This window comes from Podarcis liolepis (genome assembly GCF_965112155.1).
Source record: "Podarcis liolepis genome assembly, chromosome: 17".
NCBI lineage: Eukaryota > Metazoa > Chordata > Lepidosauria > Squamata > Lacertidae > Podarcis > Podarcis liolepis.
The window spans coordinates 24,513,471-24,539,793 of record NC_139571.1 but is presented as its reverse complement, the minus strand read 5'-3'; positions in this window follow the sequence as shown (position 1 = coordinate 24,539,793).

The window sequence follows — 26,323 nt, the reverse complement described above, 5'->3', positions numbered from 1 at the left end:
TTATGCTTATCTGTTGGCAACAGATGAAGGGGACAGATATCCTTTGAATTAGAGAAAAAGAATGACTTTTCTTTGCCCTTCTGTGTCCAAGTTTATTTTTTTGTAGGGGTGTGTGTGTGTGTGTGTGTGTGTGTGTGTGTAAACAACTTCAACTCCAAACATTTGCTATTGAAATCTGAAGCTCTATATAGGGCTGTTATCCTATGCATGCACACCCAGAAGTAAGTCTCACTGAAATGAGTGGAGTTTACTTTCGAGTAAACATGCATAGGATCAGGCTGTATGTTACAAATCCTGTTATTGTATCTGCTTGGCCATTCACAATCGTTAATCTGTTTACCACCACCAAATTGGAAAGCAGCTCTTTAAAACAAACAAACAAACAAACAAACAAACAAACAAACAAACAACCCATTTTATAAATGAAGAAGTCATAGGGTGTGTGAGGATACCATGAGATAGGCAGAGCTTATAGATGCTGATGGAATGGGCCCATATTATTTTCTCTTAATATGCTGTTCACCACTTAGAACACACACACACAGAGAGAGAGAGAGAGAGAGAGAGAGAGAGAAATTTAGTAGGATCGCTATGTGAAGTAAAATTATATTGTGAGCTGAATTCACAATCTGGTCCTCCAGTTGATTGTATCTCAGTGAAGGAAAGGAACAACCTTCTTCTTCCTCCTCCTCTGTGCTTCAGGCCTTTAGTCATCATGGCTTTTATTTACTTGATATGCGTATTGGATAAGCCAAAGGCAGCATTTTCACACTCTCTCACATTTTCCATCTTGCTATTACTGCCAATAATTTGTACTCCAGTGCCAATTTGTCTCCAACGTGGACTTCAGTAAATACATTTCTGTGAAATAATTGCTAAATAAGTGCTGATCCATTACAAAATATCCAATTAATTCATGTTATAATCCTTTCATTTTGTTTTTCCTCCAATCTTTTTCCCCCTTTTCTTATTTAAAGATGGCAACAGGTTGGTGATGACTAACTGCAACTAATTATTTCTTAGAAGGAACTGAAGAGGGAAAATATTTTAGAAATTGTAGAGTTACTAAGTAGGCTTGCTGTGGCCAAGCAAGTGTGTTTCTAAGTTGGCTGAGTACTTATGGTGAACATAAGCACTCTAAATGAAGACTCTTGCATTCTGAGTGCCAATCTGAGTGATTTCAAATTATTTTTGCCGTGGGAAGATTTCCAAGTACCTTTAGACAGAGCTGAGAATGACATCCATCTGAAATCATGGTAGTCTACAGCTAGTCATTGTATACAATAATGAACTAGCTGGATAAATGGTGTGACTCAATCAGAGGCATATTCTGATAGTCCAATAGTTATTAATATGATAAATAAGAATTTATTGTTTATTTCTGATTCTGTGTGTAGTACTGTTAGTTGTTTCTCTTCTGCTGTAAACTACGGTTAACACATTAATGACCGTGTGGCTTACTATGTCCCAAATAAATTCTTTCTCTGTGTTCCACTGGGTGCCATATTTTTCTATAAGCTGACCAGCAGTAAACAAGTCTTGCTGGGAAGTGACATCAGAGTTATAACTTGTCTGTGTCTATGAAAAATGTCCCCCAGAGTATGTTTAAAATAACTGAAAGAAATGAAGAAACAAATCACGGAATTCAGAGAGTGGAGTTAGGAGTTGAATGCAAATTCTTATCTTCAGCCTTGAACAATCTGCTAGGCTTTCGACAAAGCCCTGGACTTCAGAAAAGGTGGCAACCTTCTTCTGGAATGTGGCTGTTACTGGGCCTTCGGTTGAGAACATTTTGTATATGATGCCTCCCTCACTGTGATTCAGACTTCTAATAAAGATAGCCAATGAGGCCATGTATCTTTTAGTATGGAAAAAGAAATATTTTGTAGCTGAAGAGCCAAAGATCCTGGAGTGAAGTTAGTTACAGATGCTAACTCTCTAGACAAATCACATCAGATATTATTCTGCAAGGGGTTTTCAACTGATGTTGATTTTATCCCCCAATGGTCTGGCCCAACATCAAGAGCACTGGTGGGCAGAAGGGAGGTGAAGATCTATTATTTGATCTTATGGTGATTTTAGTAGGTTGCTGAGGGTCCCAGGTGCTTAACAACTACAGTGGTACCTCGGGTTAAGTACTTACCAGTAATTCATTCCAGAGGTCTGTTCTTAACATGAAACTGTTCTTAACCTGAAGCACCATTTTAGCTAATGGGGCCTCCTGCTGCCACTGCGCCGCTGGAGCACATTTTCTGTTCTCATCCTGAAGCAAAGTTCTTAACCCTATTTCTGGGTTATTGGAGTCTGTAACCTGAAGCGTCTGTAACCTGAAGCGTATGTAACCACTGTACTAAGCAGTGACTTATTAAGCAGCTGAAATGATGGAACCTAACCAGGAATAGACTTTTGTGTGAGAGGACTGTAAGCCCAGTTCAGTTCTGGCATTGAGAATAAACATCTTGGCCCATATTGCACCCAGAGGTGACCTGCTCAAGCATATCTGATAAACTGATGCCTGACCATCCTGATCTATGTGCACTGGCAGTTATGTAATGTTCAATCCCTTAACAAAGAGAGATAGAGATAGAAGGTGTCGGGGAGACAAAGAATGTAGGATTCAAGGTTACCAATATTTTTCCTGCCTTGTTTACTCAGTGGTGAAAGGCAGGCATTCTTCAAATGCCCGAATTAGAGATGGAGCAGACCATTTCCACTGTGTATCAATTTTGCATGTATTTATTACAAAGTCCATGCTGTGCCTTTTCTGTTTTTTTAAAATAAAAAACCCGAACCCTATAAGATTGCATTTAAATGTATTTCATCCCAAAATATGTATTTAAATGTATATTTCATCTAAACACATTTTATACAAAAATATACAGTTCAATGCATTTGGGTTAGGGTGTCCACTGATCATAAATTCAGTTTAGATCCCAATGTGGTGATTCGAAAAGTGGCTGCATTTGATTCAGGCCAGTTTGGAGAATGCTCACTAAGCTTTGGTTCTGGATCAGAACCTTGATTCAAGACAGCTGTAGCTTTGTGTCTCCTTTTCACTGTTAAAAGGTAAAGGGACTCCTGACCATTAGGTCCAGTCGTGGCCGACTCTGGGGTTGCGGCGCTCATTTCACTTTATTGGCCGAGGGAGCTTCCTCCCATGTGGCCAGCATGACTAAGCGGCTTCTGGCGAACCAGAGCAGTGCACGGAAACGCTGTTTACCTTCCCGCTGGAGTGGTACCTATTTATCTGCTTGCACTTTGACGTGCTTTCTAACTGCTAGGTTGGCAGGAGCAGGGACCAAGCAACGGTAGCTCACCCCCATCACGGGGATTCGAACCACGACCTTCTGATCGGCAAGTCCTAGGCTCTGTGGTTTAACCCACAGCGCCACCCGCATCCCCTTTTCACTGTTATGGAGAAGTAAAAACAACAGCTATAGCACCACGACCATTGGGCAGAATTTGATGAAACTTGGTGAAATCTACAGGCACCTCAGAGGCAATTCTCTGAAAAGCTCTGAATCTTTCATAATCAGCTCAATTCAGCGTGGGATTCAGGGTTCATCCAAAGCAAATGCACACCCCTAGTTGGGCACATTTTCGACCCCAAAATGGTATTGAAAAATTCAGAGATCTGCAAAATCCAAAGGATAATCTTGTTCCAATCCATAACTTAGTCTGGAAGACATGGATCAGGTTGGTTCACATTAGAATTCACAGAAATTAAGTTCCCATTTCACAATATTTATTCAGCATCACTTTGTGTGTTGCAGGCGTAAGACCTGCCTCATATTCCTTGTTGGATCGATTCAAAATACCCCACTAGGTTATGCATATCTGACATGAACAGGCTGAAAAAGCCCAGTTTACCTTTAGAGGGAAGAGTCAATGGGATGAAGAAAGTTCTTTGAACCAGTTCTTGCTTTCTCTATGTAATACTGGTGATTAATTATTTGTGGCTCGTGATCCATGATATTGCTGCTTAATTATTTTGTGCATTTCCACAGCTGGTTATTGGAATTCTACTTTTTCCCTTTGGGCCTAAAATTAAAGGACAAAGCTATTACTGGATCTGCATGACATTTGGGGGGATGTTTCTCTACAAGTAGCTGAGACACAGAGAAGGTGATTACACACTTCATAGACTCCCTATTAAAGCACCTTTAGCCTATCTCGATCTCAAACCAGTGCTCCTCTGGGACTCCGGGAGGCAGTTATAATTCTTCTCTTGACTTAATTCCTCACATCCCAATTACTTGCACACCCAAGTGGTTAGCTCGAGATCAAGATTTCTGAATTTTTAGTTTAACCTCAAATTGGAATTACATTTTTATGATACTTCTCAGTGACAAATTAATTTGAATCCCAAGAATTTTTTGCCTTGGCAATTTTTTCATAAAACTTTTTAGGACAAGTGGTTCCAGGCACTAACATTATGAGTTGTTCCTAATTATAAATATTCATAATAACCCACTTGCATACCAGTTTTGGCTATTTATCTGTGGCACATCAACATCTTGAACATTAAAAGAGAGAGAGAGAGAGAGATAAACTAGAAGTGATAAAATCTTAGAATCATAGGATTGTACAGTTGCAAGGGACCCCAAGGGTGATCTATTCCAAACTGATGCAATGTAGGAATCTCAGCTAAAGCATCCATGGCAGATGACCATCCAACCTCTGCTCAAAAACCTCCAAGGAAGGAGAGTCCCATCACCTTCCAAAGGAGTCCATTTGACTGTCAAACAGTTCTTACCATCAGAAAGTTATGCCTGATGCTTAGTCAGAATCTCTTTCTTGTAACTTGAAGCCATTGCTTTGGGTCCTACAGTCTAGAGCAGGAGAAAACAAGCTTGTTCCATCTTCACTTTAGCAGCCCTTGGATATTTGAAAATGGTTACCATATCTCTTCTCAGTCTCCTCTTTTTCCAGGCTAAACATGTCACAGAATCATAGGACTGGAAGGAACCCTGAAGATCAGCTAATCAGTATGCAACTGGGATAGAACCTGCAACCGTGGCATTATCAATGCCATGCTCAAACCAACTGAGCTATCCAGCTGATTGATATGATTGATATGACAAAGTCAAAGTTGCCTTGAATTCTTTGAATAGGATAAATATGTGTGATACACTGGGGAAGTCCCTAAAGATACAGATTTTCCTTGAAGACCATAATCATTTATTTGATTTTATGGACATGTAGGACATTGAAAGGATGCCCAGTTGCATTGTCCCCCCATTTTTTTGATATGGCAAAATCCTTGTCTTTCACCACTCCTATTGCTAACCCCCACCTTGAAGTACTATGGACCAATTCCAAACATTCCCTTAGCTATGTGCTTCACTGAACTGCAGGCCTGGTATTTTTTTACCTTGACAGTTACCATATTTTTGTAGATGTGGATAAAATCCCCCACACTAAAGAAGCCTATCTTATTACCTGCCTTAAAAAGGATCAAGTGGCCCATAAACCCTTCCAGGAGCCCTGTGCATTTGGTTGAATTTCCCCCCTTTAAACTTTTATAGGGTTGCCATTTCAGCATTATATATACGCAGTTAAATCAAATCTCTCTGTTCACTGTGAATTTGGGAAATGCAATCATCTTTGAATTCTGAGCTTCATCATATCCTTTAGAAGATAACTGAAGCTTAGTTATGTGTTACGGATACCACAAAGTTGATATCCTTCCCCCTCTGGACCCCTTATCCTTATTACTTGCCTATATATACAGTCATCCTAATGGCAGTCAAGGCATAAAGTCAGTTCAGCTAACAATCCCATGGACAGCAACCCTTCAGAATCATATTGGTAATTCAGAAGAACATCAGAGAACACACTCTCTGTGTGAGTCATTCCTGCACATTATAGCCATGCATATCCAATCATGGGAATCGCTCCCAGGGGAGGTCTTGTGTCTGGCACTCACAATGTGTGAATCAGTTGTAAGTATGCCTGTGTGTCCTATGATTTGCTTTCTTCCATGCTTAATATGCGTCTTCGTTCCTTGCAGGATGTGCTAAACATTCTGGCTCAGCTTTAATGCCCTTCCCAAGCTAGGTTTTTGTTTACGGATCTTCAGAAATTAATCACTGTCATTGAATTGTTAAGGAGAGAAAATAATGAGACGTTGATGAAGTGCCTATAATTTATGCACAGTGTATAAAAATCAGATTATGCAGAAGTGAATTGAGAACATAAAAGATATTAGTGCAGTGAAGTCACTCCTCAAGTCACATTGCAAAGTGTGATCTTCAAGAATGGTGTGAAACAACTCACGATAATACAAAAGAGTGGGAATTATCTGAGAGAATTAGAACATAAGAAGAGCTCTGCTGGATCAGACCAAAGACCCATCTAGTACAGCATCCTGTTCTTACAGCGGCCAACCAGATGCCTACAGGAAGCCCAAGGCAGGATCAGAATGCGACACTGCACCTGTCACTTGTGATCCCCCAACAACTGGTATTCAGAGGCATACGGTCTCCAACAGTGACAGCAGAATTATAGCTACCAAGACTAGCAACAATTCATGAATTTGTCTAATGGCAATCCAAGTTGGCTGTCTTCACCTTATCTTGTGTGAATGAATTCCGTAAGTCAACTATACACTGTGTAAGAAAGTATTCTTTTGTCTGTCCAGAACATTCAGCTTCATTGAATGGCCAGGGCATTATGAGAGATAGAGAGAAATTTCTCTGTATGGTCTTTCTGTAGACCATGCATAATATTTTTACACTTCTGTCATTTCCTGTTTCGTCATTTTGATTAATGTAAATACGAGGGACAGATTGCCCAAGGTAGAGTAGCAGCAGTGTCGTGGGCATGCCTTCCCACAGTCAAGACGAGCAGGATGAGTGGGGGGCAGTCAGTCAGAAGAAGAAGAAAGAGACTTGCCTTTTTCTCAGCCAGCCAAAGGAGGAGAGACTGAACCTTATCAGCACAGTGAGAGCAGGCTGGACGGAGGCCAAGTCTCTGAGGAACAGCCTTTAGTCACCTCACAGGGGAGGGGAGGGCTGGATTTCGGTTTGAGGAGGTCCTAAGCGACTGGAGGTAATGGGGCCCTTTATATGTCCAGCTGTCCTTTGTCAACAACAAATTGTCACTGTTTTTTGTGTTGAATATATGCTATATGGTAATTTATGGACCTAATATGTATCTAAAGCCATTTGCACATAACAAAATATGTATTTTATCAAAATAATTGTTGAACTTACCTTATATTTTGGAAATGTACATCCAGGTTTTTTTCCTTTAATTTTTGGGGGGTCCCCAAAAGAGTGGGGCCCTAAGCTATAGATCGTTTAGCTTATACGTAAATCCGGCACTGGGGGAGGGGAAACTCTTCATCAGAGGAAGGGGTGGGAGATGATCCTGAGAGTCCAAGGGCTCACAGATGAACAAAGGATAAGGAAAGGTGTCAATCAAAGAAGAAGAGGTGGGGGCGTTTTCGTGTTTCTTGTTTGCGACATAATATGAGTTCAGATGCCTCAACTTCCTCATGATATACAGTTGCTAGTGAAAGTGGCTCTGAGGTTAATTACTGTGTATAATAAATCTTCTTGAAAATACAACTACTGCTTGCTGATTACCTAAGACGGCGGCCTGCCAGTTCCTGACAAGAAGTGACCCTTGGAATACAGCCATGTGGAAGAAGTAACTTTGAACCTAGCAGATCCTTGGGCAAGGATGCTCCTTTCTGGCAGAAATTCACAACAGAGATTTGGATTTTCAGTCATTGTGCTTGTATGCATCTCTCATAGAGAACATTATCTGTAATATCGGATAAGCCATTGCCTCTTGTGCATGGCTGAATATCCTGTGATAGTTGGGCTTCTCCATCTTGAGCTTTTGCCCTGCTCCTGTCCATTTTGAAGGGCCTGCTTAGGTAAGCATCCTGCAAATTGTGCCCATGAAGTACTCAAGAGTCTCTTTCAAGTCAATGGCTATGTGCTCTCTGTGAGTGTGTGTAAATGTTATTAGGCAACTGTCATTGAAAATCCCAATGGGATTTTGAAATGCTGTCAAATATCTAGAGATTGTTGAGAAATTTCAAATTCCAATATAAACCGATCTTATCTGCAGTGCAACTGTGTGGCTCTGAAAAGTTATCCAATTAATTTTGCATTTCTTGAATATTCAAACACAGTCCTCTGGTGAAGAATATATCTCCCAAAATACACTTTGAAATAGGCAATTTTATTTTTATTTTTTGCAATAATTAATCATGATTTAAAATAAGTATTTAACTGCAGATTTTAAAATGTGTGAACACAGGATGTACTAGACCCATGACTAAGAACATACAAAGGTGACATGGACTGGCAATAGATCAGTTTGTCCCTCCTGAAAGAGATTCCTCAAACAACTTCTTTTCCTTATTGTAGAAACTCGAGTTTCAGTGACAACAGAAGCTGATAAGATCACACAGCTAGTCTGAGGTGCCCCGAGAAAGCACTAAATAGAAAACCCAATGTTTTGATCAAGGTTAGGATATGGAGGGAAATCAATTATTGGTTCACTGACCCACCTGAAGAAATGAAGCAGTTACTGGTGGAGCCCAGGAATACCATGGGAAGTTGAGGCAGAGTTAGAGTGCTGAGGTCATATTGTTAATCTTCCATCTTTCTAGAGGCAGGTGAGAGAAGAATTTCCAGAGGAGAAGAAAATATTTTCTCTTTGAATCTGCATCTAGGGAACAGTTTGGAGGTTATGGATCATGCCCGCAGGCTGCTGAAATGCCTTTGCTCACGGTGAGTTTGGAAATGGAAGCCAGAACAGTCAAACAATCAGGCTGCATGCATTGTCCAGTCACACAGAAGCAGTTGTGAGTATCTGTGCTGTCTGTCTGCGGTATAAATGAAGCTACCGGAGTGGTCTGAATGGTAACCATTTTGTACTAATAAATAAAATTTTAGCCATGTAACAAAATTTGAAATCCCAAAGAATATGGATCACTGGTAAAGACATCCATGTCAACAAAGCATGGACTGATGATGGGTGGTGCCCCCTTGTCATGGTTGAAATATTATGTAGTTAAGTTTGGACTGGCAGTGGCAATGTTCCCTGTAATGGTGGGTGGTCTTCACTCAGAGACTGATGGAAACTGATGTGAACACTCTGGGGGATTTTCCACCAGAGAAAGCTGGCAATCCTGATTCAACCCAGGTCTCGCTATGGAGCAGAAAGATGAAACGGGTGGTTTACACAATCACTCCTATGTCCCCTCTCTCATGCTGTGAAGCCCACGTGGCACCTTGGTATTCTGGGAAGCTGTAGGCCACAAAACCAGCTGGACACATGTTTTTAAATAGTTGTTTTTACTGATAATTTTTGTTGTTTTATTCTTTCCATAACCCCCTTTGTTATACCCCTGTGCAAATTAATTGGAACAAACAATGTGGTTTATTGTACAAAACTCACATATACATGTACAAAACTCACCTATACGTACATTAGTAATGGATATGACCTCTGCTATTTTTAAGCAGCATTTGAACACGGTTTGGCATGGAGTCTACTAGTTTCAAATTGTGGTTCCCAACATGCGGCACATAACCCACAGGGTGGCAATTTGATTTTTTGGGGGGCAATTTGAGAATGAGTTAGACCAAGTTAATGGCCTTTTTGGCTTCCTCCACATGAATAGGAATTCACTTTTTGAATAATATGAATTATATGTCACAGGGGAGAGGCATCAGGATTTTAGAGAGCAAGGCCAAAAAAAAAAAAAAAAAAAAAAAGTTGGGAACCACTGGTCTAGACCCAGTGCCTAAACCAACTATCCAGGAAGGGAATTTGAAGAATGCAAGAGGCATGGTATCCGTTTTACAAATTACCTTTAAAAATAAAGAAAAGAAAAAGAAATCAAAGGAGAAATTGCTGACCTTCTAACAAGAATATGGAATTTGTCCCTAAAATCAGTTGCCATACCTGAGGATTAGAAAGTTCATCAATGTAATAACATTTTTAAAAAAGTGATCTGGAGAAGATCCAGGAAATCACAGGTTGGCTAGCTTCACATCTGTTCCAGGAAAGCTAGTGGAAAGCATGATTAAAAATAGCATTACCAAGCATCCAGAAGAACATGGTGTGGAGAGAATCTGAATCTGTTTGCAGCCAAAAAATGTGTTAGCAATTCACACACCAAAGACAACTTTCAACACCTTAATTCCTTGTGTATTTTGGCCTTAGAATATATCACCTAACAATGAACTGTGACAGCCATTTCGGGACTTTGAAAAGAGTAAAACACTAATGGCATACAGGCAGAGAGGTGAGTGCAGTCATGGACAACATTTTTCAGACTGAGAGCCATATCAACCCAGATTCAACCCTCTGACTTCTTCATGTCATAGTGGGTGTACCTAATTTTATTTTTTTGAAAGAGAGAGATTTTGGGGATAGTTGAGGTTGGTGGAGTCACAATGCCATTTGGTGTCATACAATCACAGCAGTAATGGGTCAGTAATGTGGAAAAGTTAAGGATAGTACTAAAGGATATATTGAATAAGTATTATCCTTCCTTCACTCATGCTAATACAGTGGTGCCTTGCAAGACGAAATTAATCCGTTCCGCGAGTCTCTTCGTCTTGCGGGTTTTTTTCCGTCTTGCGAAGCATGGCTATTAGCGGCTTAGCGGCTACAGGTATAAACTCGTTCCCGCAACTGCAAGCCTTGACCCCTAGGGAGCATCTGGCCATTGCATAAGCCTCGTCCGGCCTCTTAAGCAGTCCCTCCTGACGTGCTTACATAACACAAGCCCCGACCGCCGCTATCCCAGCGACCCCGGAAGATAAGATCTGCAGCAAGCACCCCGCACCTCCGATCCCGGGGCGCACTCAGCCAAAGCGTCCCCGGACACCTGTCCCGCCGCGCCTTTGCGCTGCACTCTGCAGAGCGGAGTGATGAGCCCGGCCGATTGCAGGCAGGGCAAGCGGCGGCGAAGGCGGAGAGAGCGAGGCCCAGAGGGAGGAGTCTCCGGCAACGCCATTGACGGCCCGGCCGCAGCTCCGGGTCCTGGAGTCTTCCGGCTGCCAACTGCCTTTATTTTGCTGCAGGAGCCTCCTCTGCACCGGGATCCTTGCGCGCTCCCTCCGTCTCTCCATGCCTTTTAGGTGAGTGGCGTGCTCGGGCTGACTTTGGACGACCCACAGCGGGGCTTCCCTCGGCCGTGCGACCGGAGCTCGCCTTTGCGGTCACTTTGAGAAAAAGGGAAAAAAACTCGCAAGAAGTTTCGTCTTGCAAAGCAAGCCCATAGGGAAAATCGTCTTGCGAAGCGACGCAAAAACCGAAAAACCCTTTCGTCTTGCACGTTTTTCGTTTTGCGAGGCATTCGTCTTGTGGGGTACCACTGTAAGTGATATAGCAGAGCAGATTCCCCATAATATCGTTGGAAGCCAGTTTGCAAATTCGTTTGACTCTTAGTTAAGATTATTTCCTGGTGTCCCCTTTGTTCCCTCTTAAAAGAATACACAAAAGTCTTTCTGACTAAAGTAACAAAAAGTTTACTTGCATTTCAGTTCACGATATGATCCCTGAAGGTCAGGCTTTACTTGATAGTGACACAAAGAAACTGTGAGTTCATCTCCTAGGAGACTGAACACATGTGCTGCTGGCTTAGAACCAGCAGACAGCAAAATTACATTTAGATAACAAAATGGCTGCAAGGGAGCAGCATGGCAGCAAAAGAACAGCAACGAGAGAGAGAGAGAGAGAGAATAAGACGACTGAGAAAATGGCTGCATGACTTGGCTCTTTTATGGAGTCAGCCACAGCCACGCCCATCTCCCAGGTCACATGCAGGGGGAGGATGCTCCAGACCAGAGAAACAGGAAGTTACACTGACTGGATGTCCCTCTGCTTGTGCCCACTCTAGGGAAATAAGGAATGTTGCATTTGACTGCACCAATGGATTACATCCCGCAAGTAAATTGTTGATGTTGTTAGTGGACAATTTGGGAGAGAGGCTTGAGGGGGTCAAGAAGCTTTTCAGCATCATAATATCACAGTGGGTTATCTATGGGAGCATCCAGTAACTTAAAAATAAAAAGTTTTATTTTTGAAATATTAAAATTGGGGAGCCTGAGAGGCAAAGGAAAAAAAAACACCTGTCGAAATCCTGGCATCACAGTGGGGAACCCAAGGGAGAAGTCATTTAAAAATGATTAAAGGAGTTTTAGCGGGGGTTACAAAAATCCTCTTAGTTGGCCAAATGTGGCCCATGGGCCATTGGTTTGAGGCAAGGAAATGAAAGATGAGGCCTCTATATTTGGTATCTGAAATGACTGTTTCAACTGATTTATGGTAAGGCTCGGCCTGCAATTTTTTGTATGCAAAGTATTAAATGGCATAACCCCTTGTTTCACATAAAAGCTGAAGAAGAAGAAGAAGAAGAAGAAGAAGAAGAAGAAGAAGAAGAAGAAGAAGAATAATTTATACCTCACCCCAGCCACATTCAATTAATTGTTTAGAAAAACACAAGCCAATCTGATCCAGACAGAGGAAGGAAACAGCCGAATGTAACAATTCTGTCCTGAAAACTGCTTTCTTCTTCTTCTTGCTTTTGACTGATTCCCCTATTCCACCCATATAGATTGCTTCTTGTATAAACTGCAAGATTAGCTTAGGCTGTGAACATTTCTTCATGAATTTTCTTGCCTGCTAAGAAAAGATCACATTCTGCAATATATATATAAATAATACCTCGTTTGATATATATATATATATATATATATATATATATATATATATCTCAAACGAGGTATTATTTAAAAAGTACAAGATAAGCAATTTTGATAACAAGCAGACGTGTAAATGTTTAATGCTTTGCACTCTTGCCGGCTGCAGGAGAAACCCAGCCCGCAGAGTCTTTCATGGCAGTGCCCTAGATTTGTTTCCCTTTGTTCTAGCCATACATCTTTCAGAGCTCTCGTGGGTGCTGCTTTAATTCGGGAGAGAAGGGGGTGGGAGTTCTACAATGCATTTCCATAGAAGAGTGGGATAATAACTCCATGCACCATGTGGTGCGCATCACCGTTTTATGATAAATGCACAGTGTGACGCGTGTGCAAAGCTATATATACAAAATCCTAGCACAAAAGCATTTCTTAAAAAAACAAAAACAGAAGCAAAAAAATTGTTGACTGTGGGCTTCTTTGAAGAAAAATCAAAATATCCTCTCTTTTTTGTGGGTGGGGGGAAGGTACACACAACCATCAACATTTTTTCAAAGTTCTCTCTTTCGCCCTCTTTTTTTATTTTTTTGGAGACAATTTTCTCAGAGGCATTCCTTCCCTGCACCATCTGACATACAGCTAGGAGGCTCACTTTTCTTTCGGAAATAGGTTCAGTAGCGTCCATAATTTGTTTATCTCTTTGCTGTACATCTCAAACACTTATCTTGCATAACTGCTTTGCAGACAGGATGCCTAGGAGACTGCAATTCTGTAGCATACTTAATATGATGTTGGCTCGAAGAAAGGTGTTTTCTTGAACGAAACAGAGTAACTCAGATCCCTACAGACTTGCTGGTGCAAGGTATTAATTATTAAGCGTTAATTAATGCAATAACACCTTTGAACATAGTAGTAGCTATCCACGAATTAATTCTTTGGATATATTATTAAACCCGTCTGTTGATTTTAACTAGAGGCACCCAGGAATTCAGTTCCCAGTAAATGCAAATTAATTTTGGAGTCTGATCATCCGACTCCACTTACACAACTGCCCACCTGAAGGCAAGGGTCCTTCCAAGATATTAAATCTATAACGAACCCTTCTATATACTGTGCTACAAGATGACACAGGGGGAACCATCCTAGTATAATTGGCAGTACATTCCTGTGGGAAACTGTCCACTTAAAAAAAGAGAAATAAATACCAAAATCAAATCCAGAACTGTGCCTCTTCTCTTGAAGAACAAAAAGGTGTTATGTCTTAGGGGACTAATTAGGTGCATACTGCAACGTTAAAAGGCAGAGGGCACTCCTGTTGCATAAAATCATCAAGGAAGATGCTATAATAGCTTGCAAGATTATATGGAAACTGACAATATTCAAAGGGAAATGTCACGCAAGAGGATGTCTCCTTGCTTCTCTTTGGTGATCTCCCTCCCTCCCCTTTGGTCACTTGTTATCTTCTCCCTTGTTCTTTAATGCGATGGGGTGGGAGGAGAATCAATAAGCTGGTGCTTCCAACTTCAACAAATTATCATACTTTGCTTGGGAAGCGTTTGTGCTCTAAAAGGCAGCGCATGGCCATCAGCTGAAGTGGGAATCGCTGTTCTTGAGTGTTAAAGGCAGAGGGCAGCTGTTAACGTTCTCTCTCCCTCTCTCTCTTTCTAACAAAAGGATTAGAAGTTACTAGGACAAAACCAGCACGGTGTGTACAAAATCAATTCCACCCTTTGAATACATCGTAAGACATCCATATTTAGAGAGATAATAAGATGTTACTTTGAAGAGAGACATTTCCCCCCTCCCAAAGCTCACTCCTTTGTGTCTGTGAGCATCATTCATGTAGTTCTAATTCTAATATATTGCTGGGAAAATAGTCTAGGTAACCCACGGCAGCCAAAATATTGAAAGTGGCTTCCACTGTTTCACTATGGCATGAGCATCTATAGGCAACAGCAGCTTTCTTCAGATGTATGAAGACAGGAGCAGACTGTTGCCTATGAATGCTCAGGCCCACGTGACACATTGTGCAGAATGAGATGTTGGAATGAGGTGTAAATGAGGAGGGCACAGGCTCGAAAGTGACCCATGTTAAACAAATGACATTCTCTCCTTGCACAGAGTAAATCAGTATGCATTATAGAGGGTTCTGATAAACTTTTTTTTTTTTTTTTACTGATGTGCTATTTTCTACATGTGGTGATCTCACACACACACACACACACACACACACATATATATATACCGGTATATATAAAATCCCCCCCCCCAATGCACTTCTGGTACAATCCTGCCTCCAGAATTCTATGTCCTTCATCTTCAGAGTTCTACATAGTTCATTTGCTTAATGTGTAGAAGCACTCTTGGTTTACAATACAGTGGTACCTCTGGACCTCTGGTTAAGAACTTAATTCGTTCTGGAGGTCTGTTCTTAACCTGAAACAGTTCTTAGCCTGAGGTACCACTTTAGCTAATGGGGCCTCCCGCTGCCCCTGCATAATTTCTGTTCTCATCCTGAAGCAAAGTTCTTAACCCGGGGTACTATTTCTGGGTTAGCGGAATCTGTAACCTGAAGCATCTGTAACCTGAAGTGTCTGTAACCTGAGGTAGCACCGTAACAGAATGAGGTGGATCTTTTAAAGTTTATTGCCTTTCTATTATTTATTTTTATAGTTGTGTTCTCACCTGGTTTAGGAAGGATTTTATAAAGGCAGCCAAGAAACTGTTGTAGTCCCATGATGTCTCTTTTAACTCATGTCACCAGAGGAGTCATTGATATATTGCTGCAACTCTGTGGGTCCCTCTGTAGTGTAGAATTCCTACAGATTTCTAGAAACATACCACCATGACCACTATGACGGCTTACCCACAGTTTGGTATGGAACTATCACCATATTGATTCCGTAAAGGCAGAGCTGCAGCACGGAATAACCCTCTGCTAGCACAGTACTTTCATCTCAGTTCAATGTATGCCTGTTCAGCAAATAGCCTTGCTCAGTCCAAAGGCTTAATCCCCAATAAGGATCACGTTGCATCCTTAACGCTGTGTTCAATGGAAGGTGATGACCGCTCACCCCTTCTCAGGTAGGCGGCAATTGCGGACCTTGCCTCCATCCACCATCTTCAGCAGCTAGGGCCCACGTGCTATGCCGGTTGTCCAGGGAACTCCCCGGCCAGCAGAATCAAGGAGCAGGAATCCCTTGCCAAAATGCCAGCTCCCAATGGGCCATCAGTGGCCATGCCAATTTGTCAGAGCCTTGCTGGCTGGCCAGACATTGCAGGCCATGACCGGTCAGCCAGCAACACATAAAAGTAGGCTGTGTCTGCTCCACACAGCACAGTAGGTGGTTGGGTGGCAAGGCATCTTAAAAGCCACTTTGTGTGGTGGTTAAGACATTAGGTGGAATCCTAATAATAATAATAATAATAATAATAATAATAATAATAATAATTTTATTTATACCCCGCCCTCCCCAGCCAAGACTGGGCTCAGGGCGGCTAACAACCAATAATAAAAACAAGTTGATTAAAATGCAATTTAAAAAAGATTTAAATACAACATTAAAACATTAGGATGCAGCCTCTTCACAGAAGGAGAAAGGAAAAAGAAAGTCGGGGAGGGAATCAAACGGATTCTAAGCCAAAGGCCAGGTGGAACAACTCGGTCCTACAGGCCCTGCGGAAAGAAATCAGATCCCGCAGGGCCCTGGTCTCATGAGACAGAGTGTTCCACCAGGCCGGAGCCAGTGTTGAGAAGGCCTTGGCTCTGGTTGAGGCTAATCTAACTTCCTTTGGGCCCGGGACCTCTATTTATGGACCTTAAGAGCCTCCGTGGGGGATACCAGAAGAGGCGGCCCCATAGGTACGAGGGTCCTAGGCCGTGAAGGGCTTTAAAGGTCAAAACCAGCACCTTAAATCTGACCCTGTACTCCACTGGGAGCCAGTGCAGCTGGAAAAGCACTGGGTGAATATGCTCCCATGGTAGAGACCCTGTGAGGAGCCTCGCTGCAGCATTCTGCACCCACTGGAGTTTCTGGGACAGCTTCAAGGGCAGCCCCACGTAGAGCGAATTACAGTAGTCAAACCTGGAGGTGACCGTCGCATGGATCACTATAGCCAGGTCAGGTCAGGGCGGGAAAGGTAAGGGACCAACTGCTTGATGCGGTGAAGGTGGAAAATGTCGCCTTGGCTGTTGCTGTAACCTGCGCCTCCATGGAAAGGGAGGCGTCAAGGATCCTAGTCTTCAAGCTTTGGGGTGAACTGGTGCATCATCCTGTCCTGAATGAGCAATGTAATCAGGTACCCTGTTTATAGGGGTCTCGGTGGAAATCTCTGTCCAGAAGCCAAGTGTGGGGCACACAGGCCATATAGCAGGCATAGGAAAACTTGGCCCTCCAAAAGTTTTGGGACTACGACTCCCATCATCCCTAGCTAACAGGACCAGTGGTCAGGGATGATGGGAATTGTAGTCTCAAAACATCTGGAGGGCTGAGTTTGCCTATGCCTGCCATATAGCTTCCAGTGGCAGCCTTAGGGTGGCCACTCGGCCAGTCGGTGTCTTGGGGGAGGCCCAAATTCCTTGGCACAACCCTATGTTGTTTCAGCCCTCCAGCAGGAGACTGAAATTGATATACATCTAATGCCTGAGCCGAAGTTCCACCTACACCTGTAATCAGTTGTGCCAATCTTTTAATCCAGATCATTGTCTGTTTGAGTTCATTCTACCACACCTGAGAAAATGAGCGGCCCAAGGTCACCCTGAGAACATCGTGGCTGAGTGGAGAACATGGATCTCATCAATCTAAACAGGATATTCTATACATTAAAACACATCCTGTCAGGAGTAAGCATAGACCAATGGTACCAAATAGTATGGGAAACAGCCCTACTAGAAAAATTAACTAATAAACTGAAACTGACATGGGGACAAATAGAAGAAGACGCCTTCACCCCGGTATGGCTCCCCTTTATCACATACACAGCCCAACAAGACAATGACAATAATCCACCAACAGCATACAAATGAATATGGCTAACCTGATCCAAAACACCCACCCACCTCACTCACACACGAAAACAAAGATCACCACAGCCAATCACACCCTAGGCCAACCCCAACCTCTCTCACCACCAAAGGAACACAAGTAATGCTGACACCAAACTCTACATACATTAAGCATAATAGAAACATTGCCACCCGACCCCACCCCCAACCATCTTCCCTCCCTCCACCCCCCTTTCTTTTTCCTTCCTTTCTTTTTTTTTTTTCCTTCTCCCCCTAATGCCTCAACAAATCAAATGGATTTGTAAAAATGTTACATGGGGAAAAAAATACGAGGCATTACACTTACTTCTGTAAAACAAGAAAATCATTAATAAAATATTAAAAAATAAAAAATAAAAATAAAACACATCTCCAGTGCCTGACCTGCCTGATTTGGGCAGACCTTGGACAGCAACACTGCAGAGAAAGTAATTCTAGGTTAGTAATCACAGTTGAGGGCCTATAAGTGATTATTTGCCCAAAAATTGTGATAATTTTCACTTGATTCCCTGTTTATATACTCATATTTTCTAGTGTCCTGCCCTGGATCTGTTAATGAGCCGATAAATTTAGATTAGATATTTGTTCCCTTAAGTCATTATCTACAAAGTAGACTTCTGGCAGCGTTATCAGCATGAAAAACACAAAAAATGAATCTTAAAAAGCCTGAATGGAAAACAATAACTTTTAGAGCTTTGATCTGCCATTCAGGTATACCATACTAAAGGCTCAGGATATCTGGATAATGGCAAACAGAGGAAGCAGAACTAAAAAGAGCAAACAGATATATTGGGTACTTGCAATTGAAATGGAAGGAGGGAAGGAAAGGAGGGCCAGTTCTGTCATGAGACAGGGTGAGGAAGCAGTAGAAAACAGAAGTGTGTGGGGGGGGGGTTGGGGGTTGGGGGGGAGGTACCATGAAAAGGCAGCAAATGGTAAACTGTTTTGTTAATTATCATATTTGTGGTACTGGTGCCATTTGATTTTTTCCATCTCAAGCACCAAAATGTGTTGGGCTGCCTATAGACTAGTTTTGGGACTACAAATCCCATCATCCCTGACCACTTGTCCTGTTAGCTAGGGACGATGGGAGTTGTAGTCCCAAAACAGCTGGAGGGCCAAGTCTGGCCATCACTGCTATAGACCATCTGTAGTAAGTGAAATGATCTCACAGTTATAGGACAAGGAACTCTAAATGTTTGCTCAGCTTGGTTGGATGTGAGGTTAAATCAGGAGCCAAGCATCAGAAGACAATGATTGATTCTTAGGAGCAAAAAGTAGAGGGGGAAAGGAGGAAGAGAGAGAGAGAGAGAGAGAGAGAGAGAGAGAGAGAGAGCACTGCAAGGATGAAGGCAAATGCGAAAATCACAACTGATAACAAAAAGCACGTAATAGGATTTCCTATAATTGTAGCATGCTGAACTTGGGCTCATAGAACCAGAATTTAAATATTTGCCATAAAGAACATGATCAGTGATTAAGAACAGTATTAAACTGAAGTATGCCTCTTATATGCAAATGAAATGAAGCAATTTAACAACAATTAATAGTTAATCAGCATTCTGTACATCCCTATGTAAAGGAAATGCACATAAAGTCTGATTCTCATAGGTCTGTGGCAGTGCAGACTCTTTTGATATTGATACACTTGCAGTGCTAGAACGGTCTTGGAAGTTCAGCCTAAGGAAATAAACTCACTTGGTGATTTGCATAATCATAAATGTTATCACAGAGAGAGAGAGAGAGAGTTAAATAAATGTTTAAAGAACATAGGTTTGGCCTTAGGCAAAGTGGAACAGAAGAGGACACCATTTCTTCTGTATATTCAACACTCCTTTAAGAGTTGGAGCCATTTTGAACACTGGAAGAAGCCATGAGAGAACATATACAAGTGACCGCCCCTCCACACTCTTCTGCTTCTGGGTATCATACAAACAGAGGATCTGCTTATCTTTCCTGTAGGAAAATAAATGTATTCTTGTGGGCACAGTGTGTATGCATATAATATATGGAGGAGAAATGTGTAAGTTTCTTTTTTGTGTGATCTTCCGTAGCACAGAAAACTGGTCATTCTATTGTCTTCTTACTATGTGAAGTAGCCTTCAACTAGTTTGCACTATGGTCAAGAAACCAATGCATGTTGATCACTGGTAAGGAATGCACAGCTGCTTACATCCTATTGCCGCATTCTTTTCTATTTCCTTCTAGGTTTTATTTACTGGGATGCAGAATGATTCCTTAAATGATCTACATGCCTGATTTACGCATGTTTTTACTGGATCCTAGTGTAAATAATGGTCCAAGGGATGAGGATTACTGCCTAAGAGTTCTGCCAAGTTAAGCATTTTGTAGAAGAGAAGGCTCTCCTCAGAACTACAGATCTCCAGCCAGAAGGGCCACAGATTCTCCATCCTAGGGTTGCCATCTGTCCTCTTTTCCCCGAACACATCCTCTTTTTCAGGGGTAAAATCTCTGTCAATTCACCCAGAACGTTAAGAACATTGCTACTAGCAATATATCACAGCTTCTATAGCCTACATATAGTAGGGGTATTTAAAATGAGAGTTGTCATAGTGATCCATAGCTAAAAGTAGAAGTTGGCAGGTGTGTCCTCTTTTTTGCTCATCAAAATATGGCAACTCTACAAGTCCCTGGCCTTAAATTCCTACCAACATGCAGGAGATTCCTCAGTATACAAATCAACTTGGAAAATGTTTTCTGAAGAGACAGTTCAGTAAGTTCTGCTTCAACCTGTAAAAGAGGAGCTTTTGCCATGTTGTGCTCCAAGAACAGACCAGGAGTTATAACTGCTTTCTTCTACCTGCTTGGCATGGGTTTAAATGACAATGTTTAAATAATGGACACAGATTCTCCCATTATTATCCAGTCATTGTCTTTTAAATAAATATTCATGATTTTGGACACCAAATTGTCCCTAGGCTATCATTTATATAGGGAAAAAGGAAAGCAAGATGTTTGCTGATACTAACAGCTGTTTTCCAGATTCTCCGAACTTCATTCTCTTACCAGCTGTGAGAGGTGAGATGAACTCAATCTATTGAGACTATTGGCACAGTTCTGTTAGGCTTGGCATCTTCCTTTGTCGGTTCTCAGTGGGGCACTGGATGCTGAGCAAGCAGTTTATAAACATTTGTGCTTCCAATTAAGCCATAACGCTATATGAGTTATTATGCTTTGCATTTTTGTGTTACACCACAGAAGATACTTTGTACCGTCACCCTGTATCATTAATTCTTCTAATATTTCTCCTGAAGGAGTTTTGTTGTGCACGCAATAAGTTTTGTATTTTGCTATAATGACTTATTCGAGCCTTCTCAGCCAGGCAGTGGTTGCTGGAACCAGAATAAGAGTGAAGCCACAAATTTCAGCAAGGCGGCTTCACCAAGATATGTCAATGCAAGAGCACCTTTTCCATGTCAAAACTTTTTTTTTTTTTTCAGACCAGGAGCTCCACTGATTTATTAATCCAATAACTCCAATGCAACATACAAGTGCTATGCTATTATTGGAATGCATCCAGAACAGTGAATACGTCGTGTGAGTTTCTCACTTTTATAAGTGTTCCTAACTCAGCAGAACGGCACAATATTCTCTTCACACCAACTGATACAAATGTATTACACAAAAGTAATTTCTCTTGCTGAATGATGATCAGTTGGGAGCTTCACCTCTTACTCATGATAACGTACCACAATTCTACAGCCCAGGATATGGCCTGAAGGCATACAAAAGAGGTCTGGGTGAAGCTAGTTGCTGCTTGAAGCTGCCTTGACTTTCATGAACATCTATCCTTGTATAATCCTGCCTGCGAGTTAAGATCTGCTGGGAGAGGTTTCTTAGTCTCATACTATTGGGAAAGTTCAGGTATATCTGGTTAAAATGTGGCTCTTTGCGGAGGCATTTGGAAACTGATGTTGCTGCTCAGATGTGATAGGTTGCATTTTTTATATTCTCACGGGTTTTTTTATGGGTGATTGTACCTTACCCTGAGATTTTTGGGTTAAGGGCAAGGATATAAATATTTCAAATAAGTAAACAAGGACATGCACACTCTAAATAAATAAGGGCAAGTTGTCTCACTGAGACTACAGGCTCACATAACTGAATGTTTCTCCAATTGAATATATATATATATATATATATATATATATATATATATCTCCATGTGTGGAAAACTAGATGTGAGGGATAAGAATTATACTTAGCTTTCTCTTTGGCCGGCCTACTTTCTGTGTGGAAGGTTCATTCTCACCATCGTCATCATCTGAATTGAAAGCACTGGTCAACAACAAATTTGTTGTCTGCATTTTTTCAGTTGATTTAGGACAAATCTGATGCGCTGAATCCAAAAATCACATTGGTTTTGCTAAATCAGGTCAAGTTTTTGAGCTATGGCCACATGTCTTTTTTTATGTTTTTGTTCACATGTACGCTTGTGTGGAGCATTTTAGAAGAAGTTGGTGGGGGTAAAATGCCTTGTCAAATAATTGTTTTGATTGGAAATGATTATTTTAATGACAAGAAGTATTCAGGTCCAATAGTTCTGGGTGATTATGTCGAAAAGGGATCAGTTTGAAGTCATAAAACCTCGAAATCTTCCATAAATTGGTCCAGCAAAGCATAAAGTTGGGGGATCAAAACTAAGTTAATGGGGCAGCCGCCCCACGAAGTATCCTGATCTTCAATCAGCACGTCGTCCTGTAGCTCATTGTGATGAAATTCCAGGGCCTCTCTTCGGAGAATTTCCTGACATTAGTGACGAAGATGCCTCCAGTGTCGAAGGACATGAAGAAGAAGAAGTGGTTCTTGAAGATGATGCTTCCACATCCATTTTCCCAAAAGGAATTGAATGATCTAGTTCATGACCTCAGCTTGTCAAAGGACTCTGCCGAACTGTTGGCATCCAGATTGAAGGAAAAAAACCTCCTCTCTGACAGTGCTCGCATCAGCTTCTTGCGCAACAGGCATCAAGGGTACCTCCGTTTTTTCTCGGAAGAGAAGGACTTGGTGTACTGTGCAGATATTGTGCAGCTTCTGCTCAAGCTTGGAGTGCCACAATATGAACCCAAAGATTGGAGACTGTTCATTGACAGCAGCAAGCGATCACTGAAATGTGTTCTGCTGCACAACGGCAACCAGTTTGCCTCTATACCCCTGGCTCACTCGAGTACACTGAAGGAGAACTATGAAGCGTTGAATTATGTGCTGGAGAAAATTGGTTATGATCAGCATAAGTGGTTTATTTGTGTTGACCTGAAGATAGTGAACTTTTTGTTGGGACAACAGTCTGGCTTCACCAAGTACCCATGCTCTCTGTGCATGTGCGATAGTAGGGACCGTGCTCAGCATTACACAAAGAAGGACTGGCCTGTGTGGGAGGAACTGGTGCCTTGCAAAGAAAGGAACATCATCAATGACCCTTTGGTGGACAGAGACAGAATACTCTTCCCACCACTGCACATCAAGCTCTGCTTAATCAAACAGTTCACCAAGGCTCTGGACAAGGATGGTGACTGCTTCACTTACTTGTGCCAGGCTTTTCCAGGATTGACCATGGAGAAGTTGAAAGCTGGCATCTTTGACGGTCCTCAGATCCGTCAGCTCATCAGAGATCCAGAGTTCGGAAACTCAATGAACGAAGTGGAACTGGAAGCATGGAAGGCATTTGTTCTGGTAGTGAAGAACTTTCTTGGCAACAATAAGGCCAGAAACTACGCAGAACTTGTCAACAACATGCTGACTGCTTTCAGAAACCTGGGCTGCAACATGAGCGTCAAGATGCACTACCTATTTTCACATATGGACCGGTTTCCTGAGAACCTGGGTTCAATGAGTGACGAGCAGGGGGAGAGATTCCATCAGGACATGAAAGAGATGGAGACCAGGTATCAGGGTCGCTGGGACACAGTCATGATGGCTGACTACTGTTGGACTCTGAAGAGAGACCTCCCTGCCACTGAGCATTCCAGGAGTTCCAAGAAACGGAAGTTCAAGCCCTGAAGTTTGAAAAATGGTGAAGCAGCATGCAATTTATGTGTACTTACCTTTATCAATACCCACCATTCAGTTTACAGAAAACCTGACCTGATGGAGAGAAACGAATGCCATTTTCTGATTCAGCAGTGCAAAAATACCCTAAATCAGTTGTAGAAATCTAGACAACATTCAAAAAGTAAAAAATTGTTGTCCAGTGAAGTTTATTCAATCGTAATACAATTTCCCCCCGGCAGTTGGAAGTGGTGCTTTTCAGATACAAGTTGACAATCTCCATGTGAAGGTGGCTTAAGATTATATGCTAGCAGTGAGAAATTTTTCCTTGTTCTTGTTAAAACAAGTGTTTCTTACAACGAATATAAAGTAAGGGAATCAACATTCTGATTCCCACATCTGCTAATCTGAGAGCTGGATGACTCATAGCATCAAGTTACCTACCAGCCAGACTGCATCTCAAAGCGTTTCAGTCTGCTCCTTCCCTTCCCCTGCATTTTGCAACCTCTCTCTCTTTTTATGCAGTACATCTGCCATTAGGCTCCACTTGATCAGTACGATTTTGGGAGGGAGAGGTTTGCTCCTTCAGCTGGTGAAGCACACCCATTTCTGCTTTAGATGAACCTCCTTCCTATTCATTTCTATGGATAACTGCATTTGCTTATGTAAACCCAAGCCTTGTGCTGGGAATGCTCCTCTCTTCAGCACTGATGTGCTACTAGCAACTGAAACATGTTCGGCATCCCGCAGACCTTTCAAGAGCAGGCACAGTCCTCATTCATCATAGAGCTTGGATAATTGAGGCAGTCCACCTGCTCTGCATCCTTTCCTGTGATGCTTGCTGAGTTGTGCTTTTTTCGACTCTTCCCATGACCTCTGGCTTCCCAGATACTTGAGATATAAGCTGAAGTGGATGTGGAGACTCTCAGCACTTTTCACTGGGTGCTACAAAGACCTTTTCTTACATGCCCAATGAGTTCCTGTGCTTCAGACTGTCACAAACAGTACTAAACCTCTTGCCACTTTTGCACAAGATATATAGTGCTTTGATCTCTGCGTGTGCATTGTACGCAGATTGAACTGACCAAATGCCTATCCTTAACTACTTCTCAGACATTTTATTTTGGGCCATTTCATGGCTCTGTCCCCTTAAGTGTCTTCTAACAGCGTTGGCTGGTGCCTCAGTTATATCTCTGCTTGGACCGTGGAAGCCTGGCTTCACTGATATTGTAATGCATTATATAAAAGGGATGCGGGTGGCGCTGTGGTCTAAACCACTGAGCCTCTTGGGCTTGCCAATCGGAAGGTCGACAGTTTGAATCCCCGCAATGGAGTGAGCTCCCATGCTCTGTCCCAGCTCCTGCCAACCTAGCAGTTCAAAAGCACGCCAGTGCAGGTAGATAAATAGGTACTGCTGTGGCAGGAAGGTAAACGGTGTTTCCTTGTGCTCTGGTTTCTGTCATGGTGTTCCATTGCACCAGAAGTGGTTTAGTCATGCTGCCCACATGAGCCACATGAGCGCTGCAACCCCATAGTCGCCTTTGACTGGACTTAACCGTCCAGGGGTCCTTTACCTTTTTTTACCTTTTGCCTTAATGCATTATATACAGAGCTGCCATTTCTAGAAAGCACAGCTGCAATGCTGTTACCTGTAAGTGGTGTGATTATCACATGGGAGCCTCTGTCATCTGAGCTGTGGGGAGAGGCTGGAGGTGGTAGTCCTCTGTGCAACGCTCATCCTAGGGAGACTCACCTGGGACCTACTCTGACGCCCTGTTGGCACCAATATGTGTCTTTTTCCCAGGTGTTGTGATCTTCTGCAATTTGCTTTTGTGCTACTTGGTGGTGTTTCTTATTCTGCTGTGCTTCTGTTGCCCTTTTAGACTGTGGTGCTTTGTTGTAAACTTAAATTTTTGAAAGCTGCCTTGCTGTGAAACAAACGAGCACTGGTTGGAAAGTATCTCCTGTGAACTGCAGTGGGGGTTCCCAAATCTTTTGTCCCATGGACCACTTGAATATTGCAAAGGGTCTTGGCAGATCATTTAATGAATTCTCTGCATCTTGTAAGCATCTGCAAGCTGCTGTGCTAGATGCTGTATGGTTTTTCATTCTGTTCTTGTGGCTTCTTTTATTCCTTATAGAATCACAGAACTGTAGAGTTGGAAGGGGCCATCTAGTCCAGTGATGGCCAAACTCGGCCCTCCAGCTATTTTGGGTCTACAATACCCATCATCCCTGACCACTGGTCCTGTTAACTAAGGATGATGGGTCTCATAGTCCCAAAACAGCTGGAGGGCCAAGTTTTCCATCACTAAACTAGTCCAACCCCTTGCAAAGCAGGACTCTTTTGCATAACATGGGGCTCAAACCCACAACCCTGAGATTAAGTGTTTTGTTTTCTACCAATTGTCATACAATTTGAATACAATTTTAAAAATGAAGGAAGCAATAAAAATAGTATTTAAAATCAGTATATAAATACTTGATGTGTCAGGATGCACCATATCTAGTCTTCAACCACAAATCCACAGACATGCCATTGGTCATCCATAGAGCACAGTTTGGAAACTAACAAACTCAAAGCAATCTCATA